This window comes from Pyxicephalus adspersus, chromosome 6, assembly GCF_032062135.1.
Source record: "Pyxicephalus adspersus chromosome 6, UCB_Pads_2.0, whole genome shotgun sequence".
NCBI lineage: Eukaryota > Metazoa > Chordata > Amphibia > Anura > Pyxicephalidae > Pyxicephalus > Pyxicephalus adspersus.
Genome location: NC_092863.1, coordinates 95,205,395 through 95,230,483, shown reverse-complemented (window position 1 = coordinate 95,230,483; position 25,089 = coordinate 95,205,395). Strand labels below are relative to the sequence as shown.

Genomic DNA, 25,089 nt, shown 5'->3' with positions numbered 1-25,089 from the left:
CTGCACCTAAAGTCCTAAATATTATAGATTTGCTGTAGTCTGCCCAACATGGAACAGCATCCTCATCTATAAATAATTCTGAATATTGCAGACTTTTAAAAAATGTGAACAAAATATTCTGGACGTCACTGATGTTTCAGTGTTACCAGGAATGAATATGAATGGAGAAATGAGGGAATCAACTTTAAAACAATGCAGAATTTAAGAATTTTAATCACAATTTATAGAAATTTAGTTTGGTGATTCAGCTGTATTTATTATTATCCAGTATTTATATAGCGCCATCACATTACACAGCGCTGTACAAAGTCCATAGCCATGTCACTAGCTGTCCATCAAAGGGGCTCACAATGTCCCTACCATAGTCCTATGTCTTTAATAGAGTCTAAGGTCAATTTTAGATGGGAAGCCAATTATCCTAACTGCATTTTTTGGAATGTGGGAGGAAATCGGAGTCCCCAGAAGAAACCCCACACAAACACAGGGAGAACCTGCAAACTCCATGCAGATAGATTCCTGGCTGAGATTCGAACCTGGGACCTAGCACTGCAAAGGCCAGAGTGCTAACCACTAAGCCACCGTGCTGCCCCAACACCTTTTGACACCTTTTTACTTTGTAAAGTCAGATTACAGAGGGAAAGGGACACACACGCTTACTGGACCATTTCCTTTGCAGGAAGGTCCCAAACCTAATAAAGGGTCTGGTTTACTTTCAATTGGTTTAGTTTGTTTTTGCTGTCAGATTCACATTTCCCCATTTTTTTTTCTTGTTTTGCCCTTCAGATTCACTTTGATTCACTCCAGAGGCATTTCACTTTAAAAGATCATAGACTACATAAACTTGAATAAGAACTGCTAGCAAACACCAGCAAGAGATTCTTTCTCATGTTGAAAACAGACCCTTTAAATGGTTTTCCAGGTTTGCTAGTTCACCCAGGTTCTCCCATGATAGTCTATCTTCTCCATCTTGAACAGATTTACCAAATCAGGCCCAATGTATCTTCAATATAATCTGGTATTACATTTCGTACCATTTGCTTCTACTGAATGTTTACTAAATATTCATCCGTCTGTTTTTTTCTACATCATTTGGTTGTCAAAGAGGATTAGGTCTGTGCTCCCATCATTTTCAAGCAGATTTGCCTATCAGCAAACAACACAACAGAGACATTTCAATTACAAACAAGATTCACCTGTTCCATTTAAATTCACACATCAGCGGCAGCATAATACAGGGATTCCAATAACAATATTTCAACCATTACAGTAAAATCAAAGCAGGGCAAGATCTGCATTACACACAGTGTGAATATTCCTATTATGAAGTAGACCTCAAGTAGTTTTTGTTAAACTATTTTTCCCCTATTGAAAGATTTCCCCAACAGAGAGTGAGGGAATAATCCTCCCCATTGGAAAATTTTCTCTTGTTTTGCTATTCTGCTGACAGCTCAAAGTTCAGTATTTTCCCTTCATTTGGAGACTTGCTGTCTAATATGCATTTCTTTTAGATCTGTGCAATCATCCAGCATGAAACTTTTTGGTGCAGGAACTTCCTGGTATGAAGACCAGTCCCTGTTACTCTCTCTTATTGTGCAGGGTGACTGGTCTCGTATACGCCCCCTGAAGTTTCCTGCAGGCAGCCTGTAGTGGGTGGAGCTGTTGGGGCCCTCCCACAGCTGCTCTTCTTGAACAGACTATAGGCAGCCCAGTGATGATGTCCCTGCTGCATTTTCAAGGTAATACATGGGTATCCAAAGGACAGAAAGTGAATTTATATCCTTTGTTGCTATTTTGGAATACATTGAAAGTGCTTTTCCTTCATATCCCTCCACACTTCTTGTCCCACTTACCTTTCTTACCTCATAGAAAAATACTCCACTAACCGCTCTCTTTGCTCCTCCAATGACCTAGTAATGACTTCCTCACTCATAACCTCCTCACACCCGCGGCTCCAAGACTTTTCTAGTCTTCCTGGTCTTCCTTGCCCTATTCAGCTTGCTCCTACTTATTGCTCATTTAAAAGAGAAATCAAAACCCATCTTTTTGAACTCACCTACCAATCTTCTTCTGTCTAATAAACCGTCACTACTTCCCACCATTCCATAATCCCCCTCCTATTGTGTGCTACTTCCGCAACCTCTTAGATTGTAAGCTCTTCGGGGCAGGGTCCTCTCTTCCTCCTGTGTCACTGTCTGTATCTGTCATTTCAATCCCCTATTTAATGTACAGCACTGCATTAAATATGTTGGCACTATATAAATAATGTTTATTAATAATAATAATAATAATAATATTAATAATAAAATGACATTTTTTGTGTCTGGGAAAAGAAAAGATCTGTACTACGATGTCAAACAATACATACAGCATTCTGTGGGAGTTTATTATTAGATCTATGTTGGGTATAGAGATCATAGCTTAGTTGCTGGAGAAGAATGAAAGATATGGCTAGACAAATAACTGCTAAGATAACACGTTCCTTATTTTACCCTGAGAACACAATGTACAATACAAATATATAATAAACAGAAAAAAAAAACACCAACAAACATCTAATGAGCATTAAAGCAAAACAGAACACAAAGATGAGATCATTTAAGAAGAAGAAGAAGATTTAGGTATAAAGACAACATTATTCACATGGAAAGGGGTAAGGCAAAATGCCTAAAAACAGTAAATGCTCATTATTAAATGCATGCTGGGAATCCAAGCGGGGACTGAGAGAAAGCTGTAGCTTCAAATGAACAGGATTATGGCCAAGACCAAAATATTATTCTGAACAATGAGACAAGACAATAAAATGTTTCTGCTATCCAGGCAATGCCACAACTACGCTTTTAAGTTATTAAAGTCCAACTCTGTGCTCACTTCTCCTAGAGGAACCCCTACAAATGGTAACCTAAAGCATATCTAAACTCAGAATTTTCACTTTACATAAAAGGGTAGACAACCAATTTATTTAAAGTAAAAGTTCTGTCTGTTTGTGTTTTTTTTAAGTGCAATACCCTATTTTTAAAAAAAACAATTCTCGATCACCTAGACGATTATTAATGAATGGGAGTGCAGAGCCTCCCGGGATACCTACGTCACGCATCTCGGGAGGCTCCCGGCTGCTCCTTCTGTTTACACCCAAGCATCCCAGGTATGCACAGAAGGAGCACTTTCATCAAAAGAGAAAAAAATTTCCAATTGCAGAATAAGTTTTGTTTCCAATCCAAATCACCCGATCTCACGCCTGCGAAAAGGAATAGATGAAAAGATAGTGGTGCCTAGCGCACCGGCCTGAAGGCGTATACTGGGACCACGCGGGACCCGATGGAAGAAACCACCAGATGGACTGACTGCTCTGCAGGATTGAAGGTAAGTGCAAGTTTTTTTGTTTTGTGTAGTTTTGAGTTTACTTCCTCTTTAAGTAGGCAAAGCACCTTTTTTCTTTATAACAATTTTTTATAAATAATTTTTCTTTCAGGGGTACAAAAATATTACAAACAGTAAACATAGTACATAACACACTAAAGCAAGAGGGACACAATAACCCTGAAATATAATTTGTTCAACACAATAGAACTGTCTTAAAGGGAGAGAATTGAACGAATCAAATATAACATTTTAAAGCAGCAGTCGGCCACCGGTGGTCAGCGGCTCTGGCCAGTGCGCCCCCAAGCGGGGTCAGGAGGAAGGAACTCGCTGGGGGGGCAACACCGGCCAGAGCCGCGGACCATGTCTCCCGTATGGAACGCAGGCTCAGGGAGGTGGGCCGCTTGTGTCTCCGGACCACAGCCCACCCCCTTTTTTATCGAAGGGTTCAGACCTGCGATGGGAGAGTGGGGGGGGTTCTGGTATCATGATATCACTGTGGGGTGTCTTCCCCTTTGAGTGACACATGGCAACCTGCTGTCCAGAGCCGGTAAATGTAGTGGTCCGTGGGTCCGAAAAGGTTGGCAACCACTGTTCTAAACAATTAAAGGGGCCATTAGCATAACCCTGAAAACAGAAAGGGTACAAAAAAAAAAAAAAAAAAAAGGCATAACAATAGACAAACATAGCATATCGACCGCAGGAAGGGCATAGAATAGGGGTGGGGGTAGGGAGGGTTATGGGGAATTCTGCCCCCCAATGAGCAGAGGGGGGAAGAATTGCTTTTATGAGTTGACCTGTCATCATACACTTCTCTTTGTCACCCTTTCCCATTAGTTACCCAATCATCAAGAATCTTTATGTTTTCTAATATGTATATATTTTAATTTACCATATTCTTGGCCGTTCATTTCAGTCAAGAATCTTCTGACGTGTGTACAAAGCCTTAGTGTGTACATAACTGACATCGATAAGATGTGAAATCTCACAATTTTCTGGCATTTACTGACCTGTAGCCTCCCAATGACATGAAAATTCCAGGAGTCAGAGGGCAGCTAAAGGTTCGTCATTTTCACTTAGGCCATAAATTAGAAAAAAATTGGGTTGAAGAGCATAAATAACCACTTCCGGTTTGGAATATGGTATATTTATGTTGCCTGAGATTTATGGGTAAATCTGTTTTTATTATCAATTTTCAATAAAAATAGCAAATAAGAAAGCAATTAAAAAAAACAAATACAACACCAACAAAGAATAATAAATCACAATCATAAACTGGGAAATAATAATAGCAAAAAAAAAAAATGAAAAGACAATGGAATGTGAAAATTGTAATATATAACATAAGGGGGGAGAGGAGGCAACATAACCGAGTTAGTAAGAATTACAAAGAATCTAGAGGAAAGGAAAAGGGAGTTTGGGAAACATATAGGACACATATCGATGTGTTACGTGATGGGCTTCAACAGTCACAATGCAAAAGATCACACGTTCTGCTCATGGGATCCTTCCAGCACTTATTGGAAAATGCTGGTAAATCCAATCAATATGTAAAATGACACTTGCAGATAAGCTGTTTGTGTCATTGAGAAAATACAATAAATGATTTATTGAATCTACTGTTTTATTAATTTGAAGAGTAGATAAATTAAATTGTGTAGATACAATACTTGCAAGATGTTTTCCATCCATGGATTACCCATAATTAACACTCGTTAACCTTAATCAGGCCCAATCAACTCCTTATTTCCCTTCACACCTTAGATATTCATTATCAGCTGAATTTTAATTTTTTTTTATATTTTTTTCTGTGTTGCCCAAAAAGAAAATATGTACAGTGCATATATATATATATATATATATATACATACATATAGACACACACACAATTTGCACACTTTGCATACTTTGTTATCTTAAGTAATGAATTATCACCAAATAAACAGAAAGAAGAATAGGTAAGAAGAAAAAAAAAAGAAAAAGGAAGAAAAAAAGAATGAAGACAGAGGAAGAAGAAGAAGGAAGAAGAAAAAAAAGGAGGAGGAAGAAGATAAGAAATGAAGAAGGAGGAGGAAGAAGAAAAAGAAGAAAGAGGAGGGGAGGAGGGGGAAGAAAGCAGAAAAATAAAAGAGGAGAAAATAAGAAATGTAAAACATGCTCTAGTCCATAAGGGGTATACAGGCACAGAGGCTGAAATTGTCATATTATATACAACTTCGAGAAAATAAAAATTTGTAGTGATTGTGTAATAGCAAGGAATAGAATACAATGCAGCAAATAGTAACATAATAGTAAAAAGCCAGCTTGCTGATTAAAAGCAAATTAAATGTGTACTTGGGCAGGCAATATCGGGCATGTAAAGCAAACAGGATACAAAACTTCCTCCAGGGTAATTCTTGATGTAACAGGAATGAAGGTCACGCAAACTTTAGTGCTGTAATATGTCACTGCCAGGAATTCTCACATTCTGCACATAGCTCATGTAAGATGCTGAGCCTCGATGATGGAGTGAGCAGATTTTACTAAGAATGTTCAAGTTTTACATTATTCTGCAATTATAAGTGGTAGACAGAGCCACTTGGAATGCAGAACTGACTTGGGGCCTCTGTGGAGACCCCTTATGGCTGGGGAGGGTATGAGACCCTCATGCAGGAGCACATGTTGTACCTCCCTATGTTTGCCCCTGGTAATTACAACTTGTGAACAAAATGTATACCTCTTTTCTTGACAAATAAGTGACATCCTTACTCTTCATTTCTTGTCCTGGTCTCACAACAATGGTGTTGGACAGCAGCTGCAGGTATGACTATGGCCAAGATGTTCCTGGACTCATGGCTTAGTCCATCTTGCTTTACTGCAAACACAGGCACAGAGAACAACAGGAAATTACATCCTGAACATGTAGTTACTCCATGAAGAATAGGGGTAGGTTCAAACCTGTGGTGGGACCACCAGGTCCTGCAGATTTACCAGTGGGTGGCACAGCATTCATTTTTGTATTAGGATGCCATGGGTGGACACTACATGTAAGGTCTTAAAGCAGCAATTTAGTGGAATGGGAGGAAGTACGTCAACCTTACCACCAGTCTGAACATACCTTAAAATATTAAACAAAACACTACCTGCTATTGGTAGAAACACTAATTACAGTAATAGATCAGAATGGTTGTTGCACCTATGACCTAATAGTCAGTATGACAACACTGCTGCTCAACACCCCTGTAATTACTATTCTTTAGCTTTAGTAGTGATTTTGTTTTAACATTCATTATTTTTGTATCATTTACATACTATACAAACACAATAACTTTTTTTTTTAGCGAAAGAGATATTTAGAGATAACGGCATTTTTGTAAATGCAAAATAACTTTTTGTTGTACCACTAATCTAATTTAAGTATAGTAATTTCAAGTTTTTAAACATATTTTAAAAATAATCCCGCCCAACACCGAAAAAAATAATACTTTTGTTTGTGTTTTTGTTTATAGATTTAATGCAGCCAAATGGGGCCTATTTGTAAAGAAATGGCATTTAAATAAAGTAAATCCATAGTAAATCCACCATGTATGTATTACCTTGTTATCTGCAGTTACTTCAAATAAACAGGCCCAAAATGAATTAGATTTTTGTAAACAATAGACTAACTCACACTCCAACAACACTCTAGATACATTTTTTTAGCCTTTGATATTGTTTTTTTTTTTTTATATACGTTTCCCCGTATTGCCCAGAAAGAAAATGCAGGATGCCAAACAAGAATATATATATAGTTTGCACCCTTTCATAAACATTTTTTTAAATGTATGTATATTTTACTTTGTTATTTTAGGTAATGACAAGGTTATCATCAAACATACAGGAAGAAGAAAGGAGAATAGGAAAGAAGAAAAAAGAAGGAACATAAGGAAGAAAAAAAAATGAAGGAGGAAAAAGAAAAAGAATGAAGAAGGAGGAAGAAGAAAAAGAATGAAGGAGGAGGAAAAAGAAAATGAATGAAGGAGGATGAAGAAGAAAAAGAATGAAGGAGAAGGAAGAAGAAAAATAATGAAGAAGGAGGAGGAGGAAAAAGTATGAAGGATGTGGAGGAAGAAGATAAAGAATATAGAAGGAGGAAAAATAAAAATAATGAAGGAGGAGGAAGAAGAAAAAGAATGAAGGAGAAAGAAGGAGAAAGAAGAAGAAAAAGAATAAAGGAGAAAGAAGAAGAAAAATAATGAAGGAGAAAGAAGAAGAAAAAGAAAAAAGAATGAAGGAGGAGAAAGAAGAAAAAGAATGAAGGCGGAGGAAGAGAAAAAAAAATGAAAAAGGAGGAATAAGAAAAAGAATGAAGGAGGAAGAATAAGAAAAAGAATGAAGTAGGAAGAAGATGAAAAATAATGAAGGAGGAGGAAGAAAAAGAGAATGAAGGAGGAGAAGGAAAAGGAGGAAGAAGAAAGAGAATGAAGAAGTAGGAAGAAGAAAAAGAATGAAGAAGGAAGAATAAGAAATACATTGAAGGAGGAGGAAAAAAGGGGAGGTTGAGGGAGAAGATAAAGAATAAACAAGGAGGAAGAAGAAAAAGAATGAAGAAGGAAGAATAAGAAATACATTGAAGGAGGAGGAAAAAAGGGGAGGTTGAGGGAGAAGATAAAGAATAAACAAGGAGGAAGAAGAAAAAGAATGAAGGAGGAGGAGGAGGAGGAGGAAGAATAAGGAAGGAAGGAAGAAGAAAAAATAAGAAATGTAAAAAATCCTCTATTCCATAAGGGGTACACAGGCACAAAGGCTGAAATGGTCATATTATATACATAGTTGGACAATTTTCTTTCAAACCATAGTGAGAGTCTTCTCCCTTCATCCCCGTCCCCTCCCATTGTGTCGATTACTTAAAGAATGCTGGCTTGATAGGCCTTAACAATCTTTGAAAAACAAATCTGTTTGGGTTGGTATCCTACCAGGTCCCTCAGGGGTTTTGACATAGATGGAACTGATACCCTGTACTGTATTTTTGGTCTTGTCAATATTTTGTTAAGTGTCAAACATGATGTTTACTCAAACTTTGCTTTAATGGAAAAAAGTTTGTAGGCTCATACAGGGAAGTTATTTGATAAGGAGATTGCATTGTTAATTTTTTTAATTGTCCTTAAAAAAAGATTGAAATGCAAATAAACAGGCCCATCATGAAGAGATAACATTTGCTCAGGTACAAATGGCTAAATATATTGTACATTTGCGTCATTTCATTTTAGATTAGAAGCCAATGTTTGATCATTATTGCGTCTGGTTTTGCTACTGCTGGTAAAGAAGTCTTTATCTGTGAATGGTCCGGGATGACGGCAGACTTTCCAGAAAGCATTTATCATATTATCCTGTAGCTAGGCTACTAGTGTTTCCCTGTCCAAGGAATTCTTGTATAATGACACACGAAGGAGCAGTCACGTAGCCGGTCCTCCTACATGGGGCCCAATAAATGGGGACCATCAGGAGGTCCAGGAGAAGGCATTAGGTGGAGGGGCAGCTTTCTGTGTCTACCGCTGTTCTACTTTTATTTATTAGCTTTGGATGTCAAGTGTGAAAAGAAGTCAATCCCTCAGGAGATGAGCTGTTCCAGGAATGACATACACCTGTCTCCAATAAGGGAACTACAGACAATGGGCCCGATTTATTATAGATCTCCAAGGCTGGAGAGGATACATTTTCATCAGTGAAGCTGGGAGGTCCAGCAAACCTGGAATGAATTTCTTCAAAGTCATTTGCTATTTGCTAGCAAATGTTTTGAATCCTGGTTCAGATCCATTCCAGGTTTGCTGGATCACCCAGTTTTACTGATGAAAGTGTATTCTCTCCAGGAGAGCTTTAATAAATCAGGTCCAATAACACAAAGTTTTATTCTGTAGAATAAAGATTCAATAATTATTACCAGTGAGGAATTGGGATTATCCAGCACAAAGCTGATACATAGTTTATAACACCTATAGGGAGGTGCAAATACTGCACAAGGGCCCTGGATCCTTGCCAGCCAACCAGGGGCCCCCAGAGCAGCCAACATTTAATGGTGGTAAGGGGAGGGCAAGTCAGTTCTGCACAGGGTCCCAATGCTGGCTGCACCCACCATTGCCATTATCAACCATTCCAGTAATATTACATCATTCTAGTTAGTAAAAATAATTAATATTTTCCATATGGGCCCATTATGAGATGCAGTGCCCCTACACATGGACACCTACCTGAATTTTATTGTAGAATATTCTTCAGGACTATAAATAAATGTGTGTCTATTTAAAGTACAGCACTGCGGTTGGCATTACATAAATAATAATAATATTATGTGAGGAGTCTATAGAGTACAGGGGTAAAAGAAAGAAAATTGATGGGATTCCGTCATCACTGAGCAAGCAAAGCTCCAACAATTACAAGTCGGGGAAAGTTTCTTTACACCTCCCACACATTCCTATTGCTCCATCACTATGATGACTTGCCTCAACGTCCAATCAGAATACGTGAGCTGTAGGAGGGGGCGGGAAACTTTATCAATACCAGTAAGTGCTGAAGCAATTCCAATTTATACCAGTACTGGAAACTTTTATATATTTACATTTGTGTTCTTTACACACACATTTTTTTAATATATTAAGTATTGTAGTGATGTAGTAGATATGTGAAAATATGCAAAAATATATATGCAAAAAAAAATTCCAAAAATTCTATTTTTTTTTTGCTCATTGGTCTGCAGCTTTAAATTTGAATTTTAAATTCTACCCTGTGTCAATTATTTAATTTTAAATAAATGTTTTATGTCTTTGTCTGAAGTTTCCCTATTTTGTCTCAAGTAAAGGAGCCACATTAAAGCGTATTTAAACTCAACACTTTTATTTTACATAGAAGGGTAGTTTTTTGGGTTTTTTAAACGCAACAAAAAAAAAGGGTGCAGCACCACCCCTTTAAATCTTGATCACAGTAGCTAAACTCAGAATTTTCACTTTACATAAAAAGGTAGACAATCTATTTATTTAAAGAAAAAATTCTGTTTGTTTGTGTTTTTTTTGTGCAACACCCCAAAAAGGGTGCAGCACTGCTCCCTTATTTTTGTTTGCCTAGGTGATCAAGAATGAATGGGAACACAAAGCCTCCCAGGATATCTACATCACGCATCCCAGGAGGCTCTGGCTGCTCCTTCTACGCATTCTCGAGCATCTTGGACATGCGCAAAAGGAGCCCTTTCATCAAAAGGGAAAAAAATATGCCAATCTCATGCATGCGCTGTCTACATCATCCAATCTCACGAAAAGCGGAGAAGTTGGCGGCTCTTGGTGCTCCCTCTGCGCCGGCCCGAAGATGGATGGTCAAGGAAGATGCGGGACCCGATGGAAAGAACCTCCAGACGGACAAACTGATCTTCAGGATTGAAGGTAAGTGTGATTTTATTGTTTTGCGTAGTTTTGGGTTTTCTTCCTCTTTAATGGGAGCACAGAGCCTCCCTGAGATACCTACATCATGTAACCCAGGAGGCTCTGGCTGCTCCTTCTGTGCATGTCCAAGATCTCAGGAATGCGCAGAAGGGGCATTTTTCCTCCTAGGGGAAAGAGATGCCGATCTCACGCATGCGCAGTGAGATCAGCTAACTGTTTTTTTCCCTTCACAGTGGCTACGTCACCCGATCTGGTGACAAAGAAAGAAGACTGAAGAAGACGGAAGTGAAAATCGAAGATGGCGGTGCCCCCTCTGCGCCAAAACAAAGAGGAATATTAGGGCATCATGGGACCGGATCGAGGGAAGGACCAGCGCCATGGAGGGACCTGTGGGATTAAAGGTTAGTGTTATTTTTTTAGTACCGCTTTAAGTGTCAATGTCAGCTGATGTTTCTTTCCCCATACAAGTCTAGCGAATGCAAAGCATTATGAGTCAGGTTAACTGCAGGTAAGATGCACTTGCAATAAATATTTTATTATCTCAGAAGAATTCCAAACTTATGTCAAGAGAATGCTGCATTTGCCTATTAAAGTCTTTTGACCTATTGAGGGACCAAAGCACAGGTTTCCCATTATAAAGGAAATAAATAATAATAATATTTTTTATTTCTTAACCACCTGGGAGTTACACTGATGTCTAGATTTCTGTACCAAAAGCGTTACAGGTTTTCATGAAATTTTTTTTTTTTAAATTGTAGACCTGTAATTTACAGAAATATGTCCGAATAGGGGTCTAGTAGATATAATGAATAGAAAAAATGTTTGAAACAAACAATCATGTAAAAAAAAAAAAAATTACTTTTAATAAAATTTAAGGAAAAACACAAAATTCAGCTTAAACAAGAATACATAAATAAATGAAAAATACTGAAAATGCGATAATTCGGTATACTGTATAGTAATATATTTTTCTATGGAATACCAGAGAGGAGGAGGTTACAGTAGTCCAGACGAGAGATGATAAGAGCGTGTACAAGGAGTTTGGTGGTCTCCGGGGACAGGTAGGGGCAGATTTTGGAGATGTTACGCAGGTGAAAGTGACAGGAAAAAATATGTTGGGGGAGATTTGAAATGTGACAAGGCTAGATAATACTGGACCTAGAGGAAGACAAAAGTGAGATTGGGAGTTCAGACCTTCCATGGCTGGCTGGAGAAAAGCACATTCAGACCTCCTGGGAATAATTGTGGACAAACTGCCCCTTGAAGCTCCCACCAAGCCACATCTAATCACATGAATAAATAGCAATAGCCAGTGTTTACTAGCCGTGACATTGTGCAGTCTGTGTTTTGTGCTGTTATTCTCACTCACCCTTATGATTTGGTTATCAGAGCTGTGCTGCTTGTGTTCTGTTTAAGTTGGCATTGAATCTGTGATTCCACAATGAACAAATAGCACTAACTAATCTGTTCATAGGCATGAATATTTCTTACATAAACACCACCAAAATTCAATGCACACTGAGCAATTCATGAACGCTTTATAAACCTATATAATAGAAGCAAGGATTTATTCAATGTGTACCTGTTGGATAGAAGCAAATAAAAAGGGGACTTTCAGGCTTATTCACTAAAGCAAAACAGAGATTTTAGATAAATATGTAAAAGATCAGCTTAAGGTACATATCAGTAAATGTTAAAGCAGAACTAAATAAATTGAATGTAAACCTCAAAACCTTCTGGTAGCTCTTTCAGTTGTTTTAATTGCTCAAATGATTTAATTTTAGATAAATGGTGGATACAGGTGTGATATATGATATAAGTATTCCAAAATTTGTATTTTGCTGAATGATCCAATTTGCTCACTGTTAGCTTTGACTTGTGATTCCTATTATTTATTGAAGCTTCTTTCCAAATTCTTCAGAATTAAAATTATTATTAAACAGGATTTATATAGTGCCAATATATTACAGAGCTTACAATCTAAGAGGTGGGGAAGTATCACACAATAGAAGGGGAGATATGGAATGGAATGGTGGGTGAGTGTTGAGGAGCAGAAAGTAGGAGCAAGCCAAATGAGAGGAAAGCCATTCCAGCTCTAGAAAAGTCCTGGAGCCGTGCATGTGATGAGGTTATGAGTGAGAAAGTCATTAGTATAAACCCTAATTTATTTAACACTTTGGAACCTTTAGTTAGCTCTTGCAAGATTTGGTGTCAAAGTTCATGCATCTAGAATCAGAATGAAGTTTCACTAAATGAAATTGAATAGGAAATGTGTCAGGAAAGACCTTTGCTGTTCATGAAGAATATTAGAGTTAGGCTACACACGTCAGATAATTCTCACCCGATACGGATGCCTCAAACAAGAATCTGACATGCGTACAGAGGTTGCCCGATGTCGTTATGGGATGCGTTCTGACGGGTCCATGAGCCACTGACATCAAAAGACCACATGACAAGTAAAGGAAGGAGAACGCAGCGGGGTGCCACTGGCTCGTTCACTCTCTCCATAGAAAAGAACAATGCTGTGTGTACAGAGCTAGCTCATTCATCTGTCACTTTTTGATTGTTTCCAGTGACAAAAATTAAACGTGTAAACGCAGTCCAAGATAACATTTTTCTGTTCAACATGTAGACAAAGACCAGGACTTCTGCAACAATGTGCTATGGACTGATGGATCAAAAATAAGGTTCTTTGGCTGTGATAATATTAGAAATGTTTGATGCACACAAAGAGCAGAAGTTTTGAAAGAGGTTTTTGAAGAATGGGTATTATAACATTATGGTTTACATTTGCTTTGCAACTTAGGGGTGTGTTCAGCTTGCAGCCATCAGGTTACCTAAAAATTCAATTATTTTATAGTCTTTTGAATGAGAATTTGAGACTGGCAAAGGATCTCCCAATGCTGTATTTTCCACAGAATGTTTTTAAGTAGGGTGGAAAGTGGCTGTAGGTAGGTGGCGGTCCCTGTATTGTAACCCAACTTTTCAGTAACCACCCAAAAACAGCCCGGTGGTTACTGAAAAGTGCTGCTGATGCACCCTGCTAAAAGTCGCTGGGGAGAACTTTGCAATGTATTTATGACTCAAAGAACACTAACAAAATCCATCCGACAATGGATTAAAGAAGAAACAGAGTTGCAGACTGGCTTATCCAAATCACTAATCTGAATTCCATTGAAATGTTGTGGGAGTGAGATTTGAAAGTTTATGTAAGGAAACCCACAAACATCCTGAAACTAAGGAGTAGTCAAAAATGTCATGGCGTTGATATTAAAAAGCAGAGGGCAGTTATTCAAAACACTAGCTATTTCAGAAAAAGAGGGCAATTTCAAGGAAAAAAAACATCTCAACATCCTTTATTAAAAGCACACATACATTTTTCCACTATATTCAATAGAAATGTGCATTTTGGAGTAACCTAAGGCTTTAGGCTGTGTTTTCTCTGCCATTAATAGATGCAATATCCAAGCACATAGCAAATAATAATACAAAAAAAAATCACAAATGGGAATATAAATGCAGTTTTTTTTATGTTTGGAATAACATCCATGTAAGCTAGGTACAAAGGGACTATAAAACAGGAGAACCAAATGCACCCTAGGAAGCCTTCGATTGTTGCTCCTCAGTTGCATCTATTTCGGAAGATTTTTGCTTTATCCTATTGGAACACATACTAATGTACCCATCAATTATATATTTTGGCTTCAATACACATATAAAAGAATAGTGTTCATGATTGTCAGGGCACAAGGAGCGATAAATTTCTCTTAGTGGAATTGATAAACTAATTATTTTAAAGCGTGATTAAATGGCAGAGATTAACATCGGATTACACTCGGAAACACCAAGTCAAAGCTCTAAGGATGACAAATCAGGAATGTAACTTCTTAATCCTCTCTGTGTGGTAACAAGCAGGCTATCCTTAGACCATGCACATGTATAGGACACAGGCTGTGACATAACCAGCATAGAAAGGAGACAACAATGAGCAAAGATTTCATGGAATTCTAAAACTCCACCAAAGGCGACACAAACAACTCAATTTCCGAAGTGTAGCTGAAGCCAAAACTTGTTTTGTTTGTTTGCTTTGTATAAAATAGGAAATTATTAAAACCCTTGGGACCTAATTTATGTTGGTTTTGTCCCATTGGGGAAATGTCTTCATTCTCTCCTCTAGACACAACATGAGAAAAGATCTCTACAAATTGAAATTCCCCATTAAATATTTTGCACACTATCATCAGTGAATTTCTATAGTATTTTTGTAAGATGAACAACTTTTACATTTATTCTCTTATCCTTTTTAAGAATTAATATCACTGTTGGAGTAACCAATGCAATGGCTGGATAGACCCACCAACCCCTGGCCAAAATTAATGACTTTTAGGTAGACTTACAATGATATGTGAAAGTTAAGAGGAGCTGGAGCCATGTCCAAACTATGCTGACACTATTAGTCCATTTATTGATCTCAAATGGTCCAGTTGTTAGGAAAATAGTGACAGTCTCTCAGGTTGGGCACCAGGGCCAGGAGGGCACCTCGTTCCTACAGGTATCTAGGAGTGCATGGCTGTACAGGTACTTCCCAAGACAACCAGGAACTGGTTGGCTTCAGCATATTATTATTATTATTACACAGTATTTTTATAGTGCCAACATTTTACTCATGTCACTAGTTGGCACTCACAATCTAATGTCCCTGTCTCATTCTAATGTGTTTCATACAGTGTAAGGTCAATTTTGGAGTGAAGCCAATTAACCCAACTGCATGCTTTTGGAATGTGGGAGGAAACTGGTGTACCCGGAGAAAACCCACGCAAACACGAGGAGAACCTGCAAACTCCAAACAGATAGTGTCCTGGCCAAAATTGGATACCTAGCACTGCATAGGCCAGAGTGCTAACCTCTGAGCCACCGTGCTGCCCGCCGAGCCGCCAATTCCAAACTTGGTAAGAAAACCACCAAAACTGCAACAATTGGTCTCCAAGATCTCCTTCTGCAGTACATACCCTGCTTTCCACAACCAAGCAGGGGGAATGGACCTGCCCTCCAGAACCCACCCCTTGGGTCCTGTACATATATCTTATAGGGGCTAAGAGACAAGAAAAATGAATGGACTCATAATAGCCTGGACTTCCCAATAATTTATACCCCATGGAGCAGATGTAGGATGTCCCTTCCCTGGCTTCGATAAGGTAAATATCTTTAGAAAGCATTAGAACATGAAGACAGGTAACACATAAATATTTTTTTCTGTGATAAGTAGACACCACAAGTTTTATTCTGCATCACAGCATAAACAAAGACTCTTGGATGACCCAAAGGGTTTATATTTCTGCATGAAGTGGGATCTGAAAAGATCTTCAGAAGTTTGTGTGTGTTTCCTGTGGCCAGTCTCCTGAATAATATAAATGATTCTGTGTTCTCAGTAAAGTGGTGTGGAATTTGTTTATATTGACTGAATAAATTGTGAAATCACGGTCTCCTAAATAAAAATTCCTCTTTCAGACCCAGAAAGTGGACCTCCTGCTAAATAAAAATATCTAATTATGCAGCCAGCCTTGTGTGTTTTCCATGGACACATGGCTTCGGTGTGCAGAATGTGACCACATTCCTGTCCATGTAACTATTACTGCTCCCCCTGACACATTCCTGAACATTGTATGCTGTTTGAACACATCCACCAGTGCATAAAACATGAAATCTGTAGAAATTCCTAGCTACCTACAGGAAAGGAAATGGCTGGAGACAACAGAAGTAGTAGAAGTAAACGGAAAATAGTCTTTTTTAATGTTTTAATTATGGCAGCCCTAAAAATGTATATTAGAGTAAAATGAAATTAATATAGGAGTAGAGCAAATTATCACTGCTAGTAGTTTGATTCCAGATGATTGATTCCAGGTGATGTGTGCCTGGCATAAGACTCCCCTAGGTCCCAACCTTCCTTGGCATTGGCTCATATTGGCCAATAAAAATTGATACCCTTTTTATCACTAATGAAGATCTAAGAGTGGGCATGGACATATCATGGACCCTTGTGATTGTATAATAAGCACAGACAAAATGATATAGTCTTCTAGCAAAAAAAGCAACTTTTGTTTCAACATTCAGCTTTGGACCATAATTGCCCCCTACATTACCTCTTCTATACGAAGTCTTTTAGGGTTCTACTCTAAATGCAGGGAATCATGGGCCAATACCTGTCTGGTGGGAACCTAAGGTTTAATAACAGGCAAACCTGGGAAAAGAGAATAGAGATCTGAGGGGTTTCCTAAGTAAATGGGATGAATGAGTACAAATTTTACAATTATACATCAAAAACCATAACTTTATTTAGTATCATTAAAAACATTACCATAAAAACTTGTTTAAAAATGTGCAACAAACACTACAAGAAATTCCTGTCCGGGTTACCCAAACAGAGGGGTACACCCTGTTGATTTGACGCGTTTCATTGATTATATCTGCTTCTTCAGGAAAAGGAACATCTATCATTAAAATAATATATGCATTTTGCTATCAGTCATCTTAATCCAACAATTTTGAACAATCAAGCTTCAAAAATATTTTCTTTCAGATGTGGATGTACCCGAGATTTGTGGCACATGAGATCCCACCCATAAGGTGAGAGCGGGCGAGGACAGCAGATTTTGAACATTATTTCAGTCGGCAATATTTTCAAATATCTAATAACAGAAGATAGGATCATCAGATTTCAACTGTAATCATTACAAATTATATTGTGCATGTGCCCATAACCCCTAAATAGTACTCAAAAAAACCCTCAATCAGAACAATATCACATTGCTAATAACATCAATTGTAATGTGTAATATAATTTGTAATAATAACAGTTGAAATTGGGTAACCCAGACGGGAATTTCTTGTAGCGTTTGTTGCACATTTTAAAAAAGTTTTTATGTTAATTTTTTTATTGATACTAAATAAAGTTATGGTTTTTGATGTATATTTGTAAAATTAATAGCTTGGCTGGACTATAAAAAGAAACCTAGGAAAAGGTTGGCCTGTGGCATCAAATGAGCAACCTAAATGTTTTCAAAAAGTTTCTTCCTAACTAAGCTTAAAAGACAGCCTAAGAGGGAGTCAATGAGGGATGAGGATTTCTATTTGGGGAGGAGGCCCAAAATAATTTGACAAAAGAAAATGTCCCCACTCAGACTGAAGTGCTTCTAATTAGTTTGCTGACATTGATGTGACAACACAGCCCGTTTATTGAAAAAAGGACAATAAAGAATTAGCTGGCACATTTACAGGGCACAATTATCTGTGAAGCAATGTACAATATGTTACGTGCAAAATCAGGAAGCTGAGAACTAAATCTATTCGTTAATATCATGGTTTCACAACCCTCTGGAGTGATATGAATCAATTCTAAAAGAAAAACTTTCCATTCAGTCAATGGGGTTCTTTGTCACTTTGTTGTTTTACAATGATAAATGGCTTCCAGTAAAATTACGTGTCAGAAATGTACAGGACGCCTTTAGCTAGGAAGGACTTGAGGAACCAAAGAATGGTGGCTGATCATCCTCTAACTTTCTTTATATTACGGAGTCATCACCAGAGAGATTTACTGCTAAAGATAGACTTTCATCGGTGAAGCTGGGGGATACAGCAAACCTGGAATCGATTTCCTAAAAGCCACTTGCTATTTGTTAGCAAATGTTTTGAATCCTAAACCAGATCCATTCTAGATTTGCTGGATCACCCAGCTTCACTGATGAAAGTATATCCTCTCCAGCCTTGGAGAGCTTTCATTATTCAGACCCAATGTGTCATTCCTCCATGGTGTTTTTACCTCTTCATTGCAGATTTCCATACTACAATGAAGAGATCTGCACCATTGGAGTCCCTCCAAGGCTTTACGCCAATCTCTGGGGCTTACAATCCATGTTGTATACTTTTTTTTGTACCGTTTAAGTAAATGAACATTTAACACAGACTATATTCATGGCGGTACACTCACCTGGCTAATCCATGCAATTTGTCCCCTGCAGAGTGACAATTCCCTTAAAGCTGAACTGAAATAGTTTGCTCTTGAAAATTGGAGATCAGGCAGGACTTTATTACAGAAAGGGACAGGCAATGTCTCTTCTGCAATAAAACACATATATGTTCTCTTTAAAAAACGCTGAGCATGCACAAGAGTTACATCATCCTGGCCAGGCCAATCAAAGTGGCCACAGATCAGAAATGAGAAGACGAAGATGGGGGAACCAGCAACTGAATAGGGACAGGTGAGTGTAATCAGGCAGGTAAGGCTATAATATTGCAGAAGGCGCAATGTCTGTCCTACTGCAACAAAGGACCTACCCGACAGAACTTTTTTATTGTAAGCTATAGGTAAATACTGCTTTTAGGTCAATACAAACAAACTTGTGTCCACTTTTAACATTTTGCACATGAGGTATACAAATTTCCTGACATATTGGGTTTTCCAATATAATATATTACAATAATGGAAGGTTTTGGAAGGCTTGTAACCATTTGGTGTAAAAAGAAACTCCTTGTAATATGGAAAGAATTGTCAGCCAGGGTTGCTTTTCCTTCTTTTCTGGTAAACCCCCAGACTGGTTTTCCATCAGCATTTTCTTTTTAGTTCTGTAAGCTGCATGTTCCCACTGCCCTAATCACACAAGTTTTTCCTACATTGGTATTATGTAGCTTCTTCTTTTCTTCTAGTTCTTGAATCAATGCATATTAGATTAGATTCAAGATTAAGGAAAGAAGGAAAGAGAACGTGCCATATTAGAATAATCTATAAAATGACCTAGACGCCCACTGTTGGCTACGTCCACCACTGCACAGTGACGGAGAGAGATCATTGTGGTTTGTATGGGACCTAGAGCCAAGGAGGGCCGGTAGAGTCCTTTGATGACCCATAAGCCTCTCTGTTATTTGTCCTTCTCTTATTCTCAGTGGCAGATAGGCTGGCGAAAGGTATAGGAGACTATTTTGCCATGGACATCCTCCAGAACTCCTGCCTGCTGTAATTCCGATCAGTGCATGGGGCCTAGAGGGTGGCGTATAGGCTGACGGGGACACTATAAGCTACTCAATGACACCAAAAAGAATTTGTGGGGAATGGGCTGGCATGAGGGTGCACTTCTTTAAAAAGGGCGGAACTACCCTTACTGCCACGCATGCAATATTGGTAAAGAGGGACACTGTATGAAGGGTAGTGGCACCCCCAAAATTAGGTAAATAAACTTTTTTTTTAGGTGCCAGCTGATTTTTATCTATGTTGCTAGATCAGTCTTTCAACATTTTTTTAACATAAAAGAACCCATGAAATAACTATCAGGTCTTAGGGAACCCCCGGTTACAGCTTCCAGTACATTAGTATAGTGGTCAGTAGGAAGAATTCCTCTTACATTGCTGGCCACTGGGAAGAATGTCACCCTTACAGATAGCCAAAAAGATCATCTGGGTGACCTAATTTTGCAGATTGCTCATTGCTCCAGAACCCTGGATGAAAAACATTTCCCTACATAGATATTGTACTCTACAGGATTGCAATGGCAGTGAATATCAAATTCTGCACACTATACTGTACATTACCGGCAGCATTTCCTGTATTATAACCCAGGGGACATTTATTTCTTTCCACCTGATAATAATACAACTCTTCTGGAAACCTAATCTGACAGTTGACTCCTCCAATTCCTACAGTAACATATGGTAGAATTAAATTAAGACAGCAGAGGATATGTGCAGCAAACACATTCTATGATTCATTCATCAGTAATGATACAGCCTGCCGGAATTATGAATGAATTCATTGCTCAGGCAGGGAAAACACTGATAATATTCAATACAGTCTGGTTCTGCACATTGAAAATAATGAACCTGTACCAAGGGGAAAGAATGGAAGAAATAACTTATATAGAAGGTTCCATAATGGGAACATACAGGGGGTAACCTTATGTTTGGGCCATAAGCAATCAGACCCCTGGGGGAATCACATTTTACCCGCCATACACATCTGATTGCCATTTGCATGATATGGTGATTAAAGAACTGATATGCACCATGTAACATCTGATCACCCCTATTATGAATATGGTGTTATGAAACTGGTGATCAGATTTGCAAGAATGGAGAAAGAAAAGTTATCTGATCACAACTTCTTTATAAATAGGTTGCTTTCAGTTGTTATATAACATCATTAATTCATGTTTTGTATACTAGCTTGAAGTCCTATTTTTAAAGTAAATCTGTCATAATCCCAGGCAAATCAAACTGAGCATATGTAATCAGAGGATACTTGCGGTGAACGTGTGTCATATCACTCAGGAGAGCAGAGATTTAGAAAGTGGGGATTAAATTGCCTGTTTTGGATTTGTCATGTTCCTTCCAAGCCTCCCCATGGGTCTATATGACCGTCCACAACACGGAAAGACCAACGAAGAGACTCTGGATGTGGGATCTTTGACCAGGATTTAAGTTGCCTGGATCGAATGATTGAGCTTGCTATCCTTGCTGAAAAAAAACTCTAATTTTAAACTTTTCCTGGGTATAGTTAGTCTTTCATGTTTGTTGGATAACTTTCGCCCTTCAGTTACATAACTTTGTTTGTCAATTGTCATTTGAGATGTAAAATTGTGATTATCTCATGCAAAACCCGGCATGTGTATAATGATCCCCCCAAAGGGATCCGCCATGATGGATCCATGTCTCTCAATGTCCAGGTGGGGATAACCTATAGAGAAGAAAGCAGCTGGGGGCATTCGTACAGTCTTCCCCTCTCCATATAACTGAACAGTGCTGTTCGTTTTACTGGAAATTATACCGAAAGATCATTTTTAGAAGAAAGAGAATGTCTTACAGAAAGAGAATGTCTGTACTCAGTTTTAACCTAAACCCTAAAAATTATCACTTTTTATGGCTTTCAGTGTTCATGAACATGATAAGCTTGGTAAATTGGTAATATTCTATAAATCTTGTTAAAATATTCATACAAATAAACAACAAACACAATTTATACACTGTATTCATTCAAATAGTCATACATATGCTTCCTGCCATGCTGTGCTACATAATTGGTTGTGCCTTACACATTGTCTATGTAGATCCTGGGTGCAACCTTACTGGTTTATATCATTTCTGAGTTTTTTTTTTAAACAAACCTTAATTCCAACAGTAAACTTACAGAGTATTACGAGAAGCATCAATAAAGCAGATTGTACAAAAGAACCTGACAATAAAAGGGTCAGATCCTTGGTAAAACTTTCAAGATGCATTGTGGTAAATTGATGTCACCGTGTCTCGATTATATTTGTCTCGTGACACTATATATTTATATAGCGCCAACATATTACGCAGCGCTGTACAGTCTTAAATCATCTGTCAAGCCCTATGGATTAATTGCAATGAGCAACTGACAGCTCCCTCAATTTACAAACCATGTGTGAAACAACCACAATACTGAAAGACAGACTCGTAAAACATAAAAGCCATGTCAGAAATGATTCTAACATAAGCATTAAAATAATAAATCAGTATAGGGCAACAGCATCACTGAAAACACTTTTTATTTTGCCTTTAAAATAAAATGAAAAATCCTGTATGACTTAGCTTAGGACAAGCTGCTACACACACACACACACACACTTATATATATATATACATATATGGGACCTGTTGACTTTCCAAAGGATTTTTAATTTGTACGCAGCCATTTCTGAGATTTACATAGCCCTGCCAGACCGGCAAGCCAGGTTGGTGACCAGACTTCTCTCTATTGCAGTTTGAATAATACAGCATGGTCCTCCCTTCTCTCTTACCTTCTGCAGGTTCTTTCTCAGCACAGGTGCATGCAGCACACCTGATTGGCCCCTAGTTCTGCCCCTCCCTTTCCTATTCTAACTTTTATCATGCCGTGGATTAAAAAAAGCAAATTTAAACGAATTAAAGCTTTTTTTTGCTTTTTTAGAGGAGCCTGAAGTTTAACCCCTAACCTACTCTAATATTAAATAAGCCCAAAGGGAGCTGACTTACCTTATAGCGATGCCTGAAAGGTAGCCCTTACCCAAAAACATGATCATGCTGAGAACTTTACACAGAAAATGCCATTCATGTCTAAAATATCCAGCAAAACCCACAACACTCCGCTCCATCCATGGGGAATTCTTACATAACAGCCATCAAAACACATGTACAGTGAGATCATTTCTAAATGTGCATGGTGATCAAAGCCCGTCTGTCTCTTCTGTTCTCTTAGATTGTAAGCTCCTCTGGGTAGGTTCATCTCCTCTTCCTGTGTCACTGTCTGTCAGTTGCAACCTTATTTATTGAATAGTGCTGCGTAATATGTTGGTGCTATACAAAAACTGTTTATTAATATTAATACTATTATTTTTATTATTAATAATAATAATAATAATAATAATAAAATTACAAAAAAAGTCCTTCAAATACAGACAAATTGCCAATTCATCACTCACTTAGCGATGGGCGACCAGTTACCTTCTATTGATCATTCAATAATTATTTACGGGGCCCCTTGACAGATTCAACATGACATTCAACCTAATGGGGTTAAAAAAAATCTTTGAACTATAAACAAAAAAAAAAACACACAACTTAAAATCAGCCAATATAATGCAATAAATAATAATATAAAAAAAACCCCATAAAAAATAATAATAAAAAATAATGTATTATAAAATAGTATGGTATAATATGATCTTATTTATTGTATTGTTAATGACAAAACAAATACAAATAGATGAAAACAAAATCAGCCAATCGCATCACATTTTTCATTAGTTTAGAGAAGTCATAAAAGGGAAAAAAAAAAAAAGACCCACTGCTACTAAATTAGGGTTAGCTCACTTTTGGCATGGCTTCATTAAATACTCTTACCACTTCTACAAAATATTATATTTATTTATATAACGGCGACATATTACAAAGTCCATTTTAATATCACTATTTGATAAAGAGTAACCCATAAAATTGGATAACCCGTGGATTCAATCATCGGTCATTTCATATTTTCTTGCTGCCGGTCGCATTTGGAGCAATATATAGAATATAAATCAATGTGACACTTTAAAGGAAGATAGACAGCAAAAAATTAAAGTACTTTTGGAAAGCATTAAATGAATCGGAGTAGAAATCAGAATCTGCAGGGAAAAGGAAGGTTTGGATTATATAACACGATGATAAAATAAATAAGAAATCCCTTACCCGAGGCTGCTGTTAGATCTCAGCTTTTCTTGCTACCCCAATGCAAAGCTAGCAATTCTAGAACTGGTTGTGCTTTCTGCTCACCAGGCGTCCAGGATCTGCATCGCCTTCATGTGTTGTTGATGCTGCTGATGCTGTGGCTCTTACATTTTTACATGAGGGCAGCTGTTTTCCCATTTGCAAAGCCATCCATTCTGGAAAAAAAAGAAGAGGGAGGCGCTCTGTGAATGGGACTGGAGCTGTTAGCAAGGAGGAGGGTGGCTGACCGCAGACCCTTATCCCCCTGAGGCCATGATGGTGGGAGGTGGAAGCGCTGGGAGTGCGGTTTCGTTACTATAGCAACCGTAGGGATTTAGAAGATGTAATGCCTGCTATTTCAGGTGGAAAGTACAGCAGCTTTAAGTTCTACCAATGCATTATCTCTTCCGATCCTATTAGATGTGCAGTTTTCTATCGGTGACATTTTTTTTCGTTGTTATGTAATGAGATTTATAGAGGGCGAGGGTGTACGTTACCTTTAAAATTTGTGAAATTTGGGTCGGTTGTATTTTGTGTAATGTGTACACGTTTTACAGCAATGGTGAACAACCATTTATGTTAAAGAGCACGAAGATTGGAAATATTATTATTAGGTATCAAAAAATTACACAGCGCTTTACGGTGTCCATAGTCGGGTCGCTAACTTCTACAGAGGAGCTAACAATCTAATGTTCCTAATAAGGCCAATTTTGTTTGAAATACGTATCTTTTGGAGATGAGGACACCAATACAGGGAGAAAATCTGACTGAGATTTAACATATTCTCTTGCAGGGTTTATTGACCTTTTTACACAGGGGAACCCTTGAAATAACTTTCAGGGAACTATTTCTATAAATATTATTTCCACAGCTTATAGTATATTAGTGTGGTGATCAATAGGAATAATGTCTCTTACATTGCTAGCCATTAAGAACGCTGCCATTCTTACAGATAGCAAAAAAGATCATTAGAATCTGTTAAAATTGAGAGTCACAAATTGCTTAAAGCTTACCTATATTCGGGTTTTTCACTTTACAAAAAAGGGTAGAGAACCCTTTTTTATGTAGGGTAAAAATTCAGTTTTTTTTTAGGTACAACACGCTTTTTTTTTTA

The 25,089-nt window shown here is 37.8% G+C and overlaps 1 protein-coding gene across 3 annotated transcripts in view; it reads right to left on the bottom strand.

The window, feature by feature from the left end:
- NIM1K (NIM1 serine/threonine protein kinase) overlaps nucleotides 1–24,202 on the bottom strand; it is a 49,382-nt gene extending 25,180 nt beyond the window's left edge. Inside the window, exon 1 of one of the 3 annotated variants that reach the window (XM_072416663.1) lies at nucleotides 23,958–24,202. The gene's annotated coding sequence lies outside the window, so the exon portion shown is untranslated. Of the gene's footprint in view, nucleotides 1–1,031; nucleotides 1,158–6,073; nucleotides 6,208–23,957 lie in introns of those variants that run through there. The other 2 variants (XM_072416666.1, XM_072416667.1) reach the window with 2 other exon arrangements.
- Between the last annotated feature and the right edge of the window lie 887 nt (nucleotides 24,203–25,089).